General features: G+C 37.8%; 1 pseudogene across 1 annotated transcript; it reads right to left on the bottom strand.

Annotated features, from left to right (window-relative positions):
• Positions 1 to 4,608: 4,608 nt before the first annotated feature.
• Positions 4,609 to 9,485, bottom strand: LOC308687484 (NACHT, LRR and PYD domains-containing protein 3-like; annotated as a pseudogene). The gene is made up of 5 exons (XR_014032232.1): positions 7,728 to 9,485; positions 7,429 to 7,602; positions 7,166 to 7,339; positions 5,770 to 5,816; positions 4,609 to 5,693 (listed from the first exon to the last, which is right to left on the bottom strand). The product of XR_014032232.1 is annotated as an NACHT, LRR and PYD domains-containing protein 3-like (transcript).
• Between the last annotated feature and the right edge of the window lie 774 nt (positions 9,486 to 10,259).

Below are 10,259 nucleotides of genomic sequence, written 5' to 3'. Positions count from 1 at the left end.
AAAGGGCGGTGGGGCTCGGGCACAAACCAGAAATGTAGGCCTGATTAATTAGTAATTAATTCAATTAATTGCATAGTAATATTTACTTGGAAAAACAAATTTACCTTTTTAAAAAACATTTCATTACATTCATGTAAATTAGCTAATATAGATCAACCAAAAAGTTTCGTTTTTATATGTCTGATAAATTGATGTCCACTAGACTGTTGGACGATGGTCCCAGATCAGTCCCAGATCTAAGACTGTTTTGTCCTTTTTCTCCCAGTGACTCAAAATGGCTGCCACTAAAAGAGTGATGACTGAGGCACTTGAGGAGCTTATTGAAACAGATCTCCAAGAGTTGAAACAGCAGCTATGGAGTGGAGTGACGTCAGACATCAGCCCTATTCCTCGAGAAAAGCTGGAGAAATCTGACTGTATGGATGTGGTGGATTGTATGGTACAACAGTACAGTGATGATGCGGGCAGGATCGCAGTCCAAGTGTTGTGTAAAATCAAACAAAATGATCTTGCACATCGCCTTGAGTTGAGGAAGGTAAAGAAAAACCTGTTTATACTGGTTTAAAGACTATGAGTGTAATGCTCTGAATTATATAGAAAAACAAGCAAAGAGGAATGTACATGAATGGGACATTTTTCTCTACATGAACATATTCCCAATTTTATGTTATACATTGTATTAGAAAGGCAGAAAAAATATTTAGTGCAGAGTTTAGATTGTTCTTTGTTCAATGGGCTGTTGGTACATCTTTAAATATATTGAATGATCTAAAACATGATGTGTGTTTTTCTGTCTTCAGATCATCCATCTGTTCAAGAGGAGAGCAGAAATGCTCCAGTGTCTGTGGAGGAGCAGTCAGTCCAGTCCAGTCCAGTCCAGTGCGAGTCCAGTCCAGTCCAGTGCGAGGCCACACACAATGACTCCATGCAGCCGACAGATGAAGACTGAAATTCTTACAAGAGAGAAAAAAGAAGCAAGTATCTCTGTTTCAAATCACTTTCAACTGATTTTTAACATGGATCAGTGTTAACACTAATGCTCCTCCTAAGATACCCAACTCTAATGTTGCTCCAGACATTGGTTCTGTTGCTTCTGCTTTAATTCTGTTCATTTTGGATTGTGTTGGCGCTGGGCTGGAGCAGAGAGAGACGAGGAGAACATGGAGTGGCTGCTGACGGCTCTGGATTACAGTGTTGAGAAATACACAAATCTCTCTGGAATTGTGCGTACAGCCTCATGAAATTAATATTATTTTTAAATCAGTGAAAGTCTTTGGGATGTACTGAAGGAGACTTTACAGACTTTTGCATTGTCAATACAAGATCTTGATGCACCTCTTAATGGAAATAAGGTGTGTGATGTTATGTCCTATACACAAGAACATCCCAAAGACTTTCACTGAGGTTCAGCTCTGGACTCTGAGGAACCGATTCATGTGTGGAAATGATTCTTCCAACCATTCTTTCACAATCTGAGCCTGATGAATCTTGACATTGTAATCCTGGAATATGGCCATGATGTGTCTTCCTACATGTTTGTTTAAGAAATAAAAACCACACACTCCATTGATTGGGTTAGAAGAGCTGTTGCCAAACATATAACATGCTAGAAACATAATAATAACTGCAATAATGATCCAATCATATACTTTTAAGCATTTGCCTATTTAAAACAGCGACTTTTTTTGTTTATAATTTTTTTATTATATATATATATATATATATATATATATATATATTTATTGTTGTTGTTGTTGTTCACAGGAAATAGATACAGCAATCAAGGACTTCGCTGCACGTTCTGAACATGAAGACTCGGACAGCACCTTTGTGGTTATTATGTCTCACGGGGAAAAAAAACCTGATATAGTGAAGAAACCATTTTAGGTGTCAACTATCATAAGGAGGAAAACCCCAAGGATTACTTCCGTGTTGACGACATCTTCTCCCATCTGAACTCAGAGAAATGTCCTGCTCTGATTAATAAATCAAAGGTTATTCTGATTCAAGCCTGCAGAGGAGGTACGACATTACTGATAAAACTCAGTTTTCATATTGCTATTTCCTGTTTTCTCTTTACCTTTTTTCTTTATTTAGTACTGTATAGTGTCCATTTCTCTGTCCAGATCACCCAGGAGGTTTTTACTATTGCTCTGGTCGTTGGGTGCACGTGAGCAAAGATTTCGTCTGTTTTATGTCCAGCCCCCCTGGTCAGTTTATTGTATGTGACATGATTGCTGAAATGAGATTAATTTGTAGCTCGCACATGTGTTTGTCTTGTTCACGAATGTCTGGTAAAAATTATTAAATGAATGATTTGATGTGTGACACCACTCAGATGTGTGACAAATAAAACAGTGCAGTTGTTTGTTTGTTATACATATAAATGCTTAACTTACCATTGATTTATCTCCACAGGTATCAATTTGTACAGAAATAGTATCAAAGGATCTTTTTTTTGTCAACTACATCGTGGAGGTGTTCTGTGAAAGGGCTCATGATGATGACATCATGGATCTGTTCAGGAAGGTAATTTAAGAATTTTAATTGGTTTATTTTTCCAATGTTTTGATTTTGAGTTTTTTTTTAAGTAGAGTACAGTTTTTTCACTTTCAAATTGTTTATTTTTTATTTTTTTTATAGGTCAGCTCACGCATGGATGACGACCCACGTTTCACACGGCAGTGCAAAATATTGCCAAGTATAGAAAGAGTCACGCTTACAAAAAAATTCTACCTGTTCCCTGGACTTTGAGTATGTGCAGGTTCAATCAAAATCACACTTTTATGGCAATCTCTAATTCGACATCTAAACAAAACAAAAGTCTAAATATAAAAAAAAAGAGTGTGTGCTGTAAATTTGTTTCTGAAATGAAATATTTAAATTTAGTAAGAGTACTGAGCTCAAGACATAAATCTGTGCTGTAATTAAAATTATGACATTTATTAGCTTATATATAACCTAATTAATTCATCATTTGTATGTATCATTCTTACCTTTATTTTTTAAACTTGATCCCATTTAATGACATTCATCATATACTTTTCTATTACCATATTACTGTATTAACAACATAACCGATTAATAAGTTAAGTCCATGTCCATGAAATGGTGACAATGTGCAGTCAATTTTCCACCCACTTGTTTGTTATGAGAACATTTACAAATCTTTGATAAAAATGCAAATGAATCAATAAATCTTTTCTAATTTGTTGCCATCACTGTCTCTTGCCTGCGTATGCTTCTGCATTTGGTTGAAGCCTGAGTTAACTCATACTGAAGTTCTGTTCATATGTTAGCATATTTTAACTGAAATCTTGGCATGCCATCATAGAGTTGAGTTTGGCTTCATGGCACAGATGTAGCCGCTTCCCCGCTCAAATAAAGTGAAGGTAGATGTTATAGAAAATAAAACTAGTTAAGGCTATTTCAGCAGCTGTGAATAAATAATGCTCATTTGTTTTGACAATAAAATAATGTTTATCTCTATGGTTTTAAACTCATAATGGTTTTAAAATATCCTGTAAAGAAGAGCAGAAGCCTGTTTATGTTATACATTGTAACAAAGAACGTATGAATTTATCACAAAATAGACAACATTTAAATACGCAATGTTTTAGCTTGAATATCCGTAATTGTCTTTCTTCAATGACATTTGACCCCCGTCCAGCAGCAGAGACTCCAACAACACATCCATTCAGGACATGAGAGAGGAACCAATGAAGAATGAAAACAGACTGAGAATCAGAAAGACACATGAAATATAGGAGAGCAGACAGTGTGTGAGTGTGTGACGTCTGCTTTAAACACACACTAATCACTGCATCATCTCAATGTTTAGTGTCTGAATCTCTCAGTCCTCAATCTGAACTTTACAGATGTAACATGACACACAGTCCATTCATTATGTGCAAAGATTTATTGAACAAAACCAGTAACAGCTACACTGTACAGATGTTAAAATACAGAGACATTTTCTCCTGATCTGATGCTTAGAAGTTACTTACTTAGTAACTTAGATTCATTCAAATTAATTTATATTTTTTGCAATGTATTTGGACTAAAACCATTTTAAGTTTTCAAAAACACAGAAAAAAAAATAATTTAGAGATAAAGAGGTAACTATAAAATGTATCAAGTCAAGGTTGAACCAAATCAAAGACAAACATATGAATTACTCAGAATTGTAGTTTTGGCATAATTTTGCAAAGACAATAGTGTTAAACACAGAGTGAGGTACAACTTACAACAAAACCATAAAATGGATATTTCCGGACAATCCAGCAGGATGAAACTGAGACTGAGGATCCTCTGAAACTGTAACAAAATCTACAGTAGCTTTATGAGATCAAATGAAGAGCCTGTGTTTCTACAGACCATCATCTCTGACTCCCTGAAGTCTCCACTGACTCACACAATAACAGACTGGATACCAGATATCAGTGGCGTGTGGTCAGACCCTTCAGAACCTTCAGTGAAGGAGTGACAAATCAGGACAGCAAAAAAGATTCAAAAGTTATGAAATGGTAAAAAATATCTATCTATCTATCTATAAATTATTTAACAATAAATGTTATGTATTTAAATATAACATAAAAACAGCTTGACTACTGTTGTGTGTTTATGAAATGAAAATGTACCCTTCTGTGTTTCTTTGTGTAAACGCCGTAGAGTTTGTAGTAGTGCTATAAAAAACAGCAAGCACCTGGTTTATCTTACTCCCACCTCTCATGTATTTCTTAGAAACTATAAAGGAAATATATAACGATTACCTCAAATGGATTAACCTAATCTTTCCTGTTTGACAGAGGGTTCTAAGTCTGTGTTAGCCAATCAGAAAATCGATATGATATGATCTATATAGTTTACAGAGCTATTTGCATATTCACAAAATATTCTGATAGGTCCAGTAATTTATTCATATAAGCAAATCTGACCAATCACATCTCTTATTAGCACTGTGGAGGTTGGCCTTCATAGCCCATTGAAGAGGAGCCTTCCTGTACACTTTATGTAGAATTTGTTTGATTCCGTCATTTGTCACAATTGTGACTTTATATCTCCTTATTCTGACTTTATTTCAGATAATTGTGAATTTATATGTCATGATGTGACTTATAATGTGTTTCCATATGTGTCTTTTTGGTTCATCACCGGAGGCTGTTAAATCTGACACAGAGACACTGAAGAATCATTATAAACCCTAAATCCAGCACAGAGGGTTTCAGTGAATGTGGTGTTGAATGTGTATAAGTGTGTGAGTGTGTGTGTGTCAGAGACGCTGTAGAAGGACAGACTGCCGGCTGACACGTCCACATACACTCCTACTCTGTTAGAACAAGATGAAGGGACAGGAATGTTCTTTCTCTTACTATTGTGCCAGACAGAGTAAATATCATCACAACGGTAAAGATTCCAGGACTTTTCATTGTGTCCAAACTGACATTCACTCCCTCCTTTCCTGCTGATTCCTTTATATGCCACTGCGACATGACCCCATCCAGTCCATTCAGCCTCCCAGTAACAGCGTCCAGTCAGACTCTCTCGACACAGAACCTGCTCCTGGAGCACAAATCTCTCTGGATGATCAGGATACAGCTGATATTCTTTCTCAAATGTTGTTTTTTTGTTCCCATCAGACAGAGAGAGACGAGTGTGTGCTGTGTTTGGATCCAGAGTGAGATCACAAGCATCTGTGCACACAAAGACAGATCAGAAGAGCGGTGGCATTAAGAATGCAGAGGTTTGCATGTGTGTGTGTGGACTTACATTTCCGCAGTCCTGGTGTGATCCTGAAATTTCCTCCATGATCCAAACTGAGCAGAGAGAAAAACAAATAATGTTTAAAGGTGCAGTATATAATATTGGCTGCTAGCTGTTGTAATGGGTACTGCAGTCCATATTCAAAATATTGGAGAGAGTTGTTTCTCCCACCCCGTCCTCTGAATCGACACACACACGATTTGCCAGATTGAGAAACGCAACAGGAATGAGGGCGCATGACAATGGAAAGCGATACATTTCATGTTCCTTTCATGAGCCTTACATTGCAAGCTGATCAGCCAATGTAATAATTAGCAATGTTTTTACTGCAGAGGCTTTTTAGGTTGGGTAAAATCTGCCATCTTTGACTCAGTTGTTTGCTGGCTGCAATCCGCTGTGTTTTCCACCAACTGGCAACCCGTGTTTCAAAATACTATTGGGCAAATTTGCAGTGTAGCGGGATCACACAGACCAAAACAAAAACAGACATTCAACCCCGGAAAGCACATTTAGAAGTAGAATAACTGGCTGAAGCATTGTTTTTCATAGAAACTAGTAGTTGAACTTGTTTCTTGTATTTCTACAAGCATATTATGGTAGTTTTATGCTTTAGTAAAGTAAGGACCCAATATATTCTTTGCTTAGGAGTAAAAATACTTTTGAAATAGGTGACCATTTAGATGATCCTTTAAGAGGATATGCAAATATGTGGTAAACAACCAACAATGTCAGCTGTGAAAAGACAGACTAAATAGAGGAAATGAACCGGAGAAGATTTCCATGTAAAAAAAAAAAAAAAGAGCCTCAGAGCCACACCTACCTATTACATAAACGCCACGGACCAATGGTAGTTTGAAGGTGTTTACCAGACTTTTCTGACTTTTGTTTTTAGCTTTTCAAGAAAGTGTATGAATTTGCTTTCAATATTTACTAATGTCCTGCAGAGTTCAGCTCCAACCACAATCAAACACACCTGATCCAGCTAATCAAGTTTACTTGAAAATTACAGGCAGGTTTGTGAAGTCAAGGGGTTAGAACAGAAGTCTGCAGGAAGGCAGACCTCCAGGAGCAGGGTTGACAACGATTAATTGTGCACTTTATGAACATTCTGCAGATTTTATCTGAAATCGGTAACTACACTCGTTCGTTATTTAGTGAAAAAATAAAACTGTATAGTGTAGTCATTTTTTTTAAAGCTGAATTAAATTAAAACCTCTAGTTTTACACCTCTAAAGTTGGCTATAACAGATAAAAAATGTTGTTCTTACATGAGGTTTATGGATTTTTCTGTATTAAATCAGAGAGTCAGCAAAAAAATAATGGGAGCACAACATTTCAGAAAACATTATCTTAACAAAATATCCCTCTTAGGAAACATATGATTCATAACTAGCCCACATACTTGAGTATCTCCAGTTTGTAGTTTGGATCATTGAGTCTGTCGTTGAGCTGCTGGACTCCTGATTCTCCTGGGTGATTGTAGCTCAGATCCAGTTCTCTCAGGTGTGAGGGGTTTGAACTCAGAGCTGAAGACACATAACCACAGCCTTCCTCTGTCACCATACAGCCAGACAACCTACAGACACACAGTCAGATCATTAACAAACACACATCAACATTATGACCGACTGAGTGTGTATATATCCCTTATATGTTCTTACACACCTCAGTATCTCCAGCTGACAGTTTGGACTCTTTAGTCCATCAGAGAGCAGCTTCAAATCTGAATCCTGCAGGTCATTGTTACTCAGATCCAGCTCTCTGAGGAACGAGTTTGAAGATTGAAGGGCGGATGCCACAATTTTACAAGACTGGCAACTGAGATTACAGCCAGCAAGACTAAAAGAGAGCAGAACACAATTTTCTGTCTGTATATTCTCGAACAGTTAAAATGTATCAAACTGAAGTTATCTACAAATATTAAGTAACTTAAATGAGTATACAAGAGAGAAAAAAACACTCACAGAGCTTTCCTGCAGTTGATCACAGCTGGTATCAGTCTTCTTCTCCCCTCATCTGATGTGTTGTATTTCTTGAGGTCCAGCTCATCCAGCACCTCCTCTGACATCTGAAGCATGTAGGTGATTGTTGAGCAGTGAGCACGAGAGAGTTTCTTTTCTGAGTGTTTGTCTGATTTCACAAACTCCTGAATCTCACTGGACAGAGTCTGATCTTTGACTTCCAGCAGACAGAGGAACAGATTGATGGATCTTTCAGCGGAGAGTCCATGTCCATCTTTGATCTTCTCTTTAATGTACTGTGTGGTTCTCCTGATGCTCTCTGAGCTGCTCTCTGTGTGTGTCAGTAGATCCTGTAAGAGTCTCTGATTGGACTCCAGTGAGACACCCAGCAGGAACCGCAGGAAAAGATCCAGGTGTCCATTCTCACTCTCAAGAGCTTTATCTACTGCTCCTTTAAGCAAATTTTGTACTGAGGCAAAATTCTTCAGTCTCTCCATAGTTGTGATGGTAATAAACATGGTAGTAAAATGCATAGAAAGCAGCAAGAAACTCCTGAATGCTCAGATGAACAAAGCTATAGACTTTCTTCTGATGAATCACAGATTCCTCTTTAAAGATCTCAGTGCAAATCCCAGAATACACTGAGGCGTCAGTGACGTCTATGCCGCTCTCTCTCAGGTCCTCCTCATAGAACATCACATTGCCCTTCATCAGCTGTTTGAAAGCCACTTCAGCAAGTTTCACAATCACTTCTCTGTTGGACTGCAGGAGTTTCTCTGGATCTTTCTCTTCATACTTCTGATTCCTCATGTTGATCTGAATCAGCAGGAAGTGGATGTACATTTCAGTCAGAGTTTGAGGGATTTCTGCACTCAGATCTTTTTCCAGGAGCTTCTGAAGCACAGTGGATGAGATCCAGCAGAAGACGGGTATGTGGCACATGATGTGGAGGCTTCTTGCTCTTCTGATGTGTGAGATGATTCTCCTGGCTTGATGCTCGTCACTGATTCTCTTCCTGAAATATTCCTCCTTCTGAGGCTCGTTGAATCCCTGAATCTCTGTCAGACGGTTGATGTAATTGGAGGGGATCTGATTGGCTGCAGCTGGTCTGGAGGTGATCCAGATGAGAGCAGAGGGAAGCAGATCTCCTTTAATGAGGTTTGACATCAACACACCCACTGATGAAGTCTCAGTCACATCAGAAACTTTCTGAGCATCTGAAAACATCAGTGTGATTCTGCTTTCATCCAGACCATCAAAGATGAACACAACTTTACACTCCTCATAAATCTTTGAGTCCAGATCTTTAAGTTCAGGATGAAAGTCCAGTAGAAGTCTGTGAAGACTGTACTGATGATCTTGGATCAAATTCATCTCTCTAAATGGAAGCACAAACATGAAATCTACATCCTGATTGGCTTTTCCCTTGGCCCAGTCCAGAATGAACTTCTGCACAGAAATGGTTTTCCCGATTCCAGCGATGCCTTTAGTAAGAACAGTCTTGATTTGGTCTTTCTCCTCACATCCTAGTTCAGGTGAGGCTTTAAAGATGTCATTGCAGTAGATTGGAGTGTCTTGTGAGTGTTGTGTTCTGGCCGTTTTCTCCATCTGTAAAACCTCATGTTCTTCATTCACTCCTTCTCTCTCTCCCTCTATGATGTAGAGCTGTGTGTAGATCCTGTTCAGGAGGGTTTCATTCTTTTGGAGTTTGATTCCCTCAAACAATCTCTCATACTTGATCTTCATGCTGGTTTTGTGATGGTCTTTGACTCTCTGCAGGTCTCCAGTCTTCAGTGTGTGTGTCTGCAGGGTTGCTTCAGTTTTGTCCTGATAGTGGGATGTAGAGAATGGCACAGATCTGATCAGCTCTTGTATCTCTGCCCTGCTGTAATTAAAAAGTAAAGAGCAGCAATGCAGTCATTAGAATGACCATTAAATAACATCAGAAATATATTGGTTACTATATATGATTTTAGACCCCTCTTCATGTTAAGCATATGTTGCATACTCAATTTTTATTTTATTTCATGGCATTTCTTTCTTTTTCTTATTTTATTTTTTTTTTACTGAGTTTTTTCACTAAAATCATTTTTCATCTTAGATGCACTACAATAAATCAGCAAGTAAAGGTTTATACTAACGGAGGATCAGAGGTCACTGGTCCATCACTGAAATTAATGAGATGCCTCATGAATGTGTTACTCTTCAGAGACACACCGCTGGGTTCTGGAGACTCTGATCTCAGTCTCTTCCTCCTGCTGATACTGACAAATGACAAACAAACAAAATGGAATTTTGGAGCACTAGCTGTGCTGTATAACTAGAATGCTCCATATATTTACACTTATTTATTAATTAAGAAGACACTTTTCATCAAAAGCCATTTACAATTAAGTAATTGATTAAGTATTTTGATTTATTGATTTATTAGACAATATTGAAATTTGTACACAGAGGGATCATACGTCATTTCATAAACTGTCGAGGATAAAATACACAGAAAAGCAAAAGGCTTATTTCCATTGTGGTCCTCTA

The sequence above is a fragment of the Scardinius erythrophthalmus genome, assembly GCF_964197995.2.
Source record: "Scardinius erythrophthalmus genome assembly, chromosome: 3".
Classification (NCBI taxonomy): Eukaryota; Metazoa; Chordata; class Actinopteri; order Cypriniformes; family Leuciscidae; genus Scardinius; species Scardinius erythrophthalmus.
This window is presented reverse-complemented; position numbering and strand designations above follow the sequence as displayed.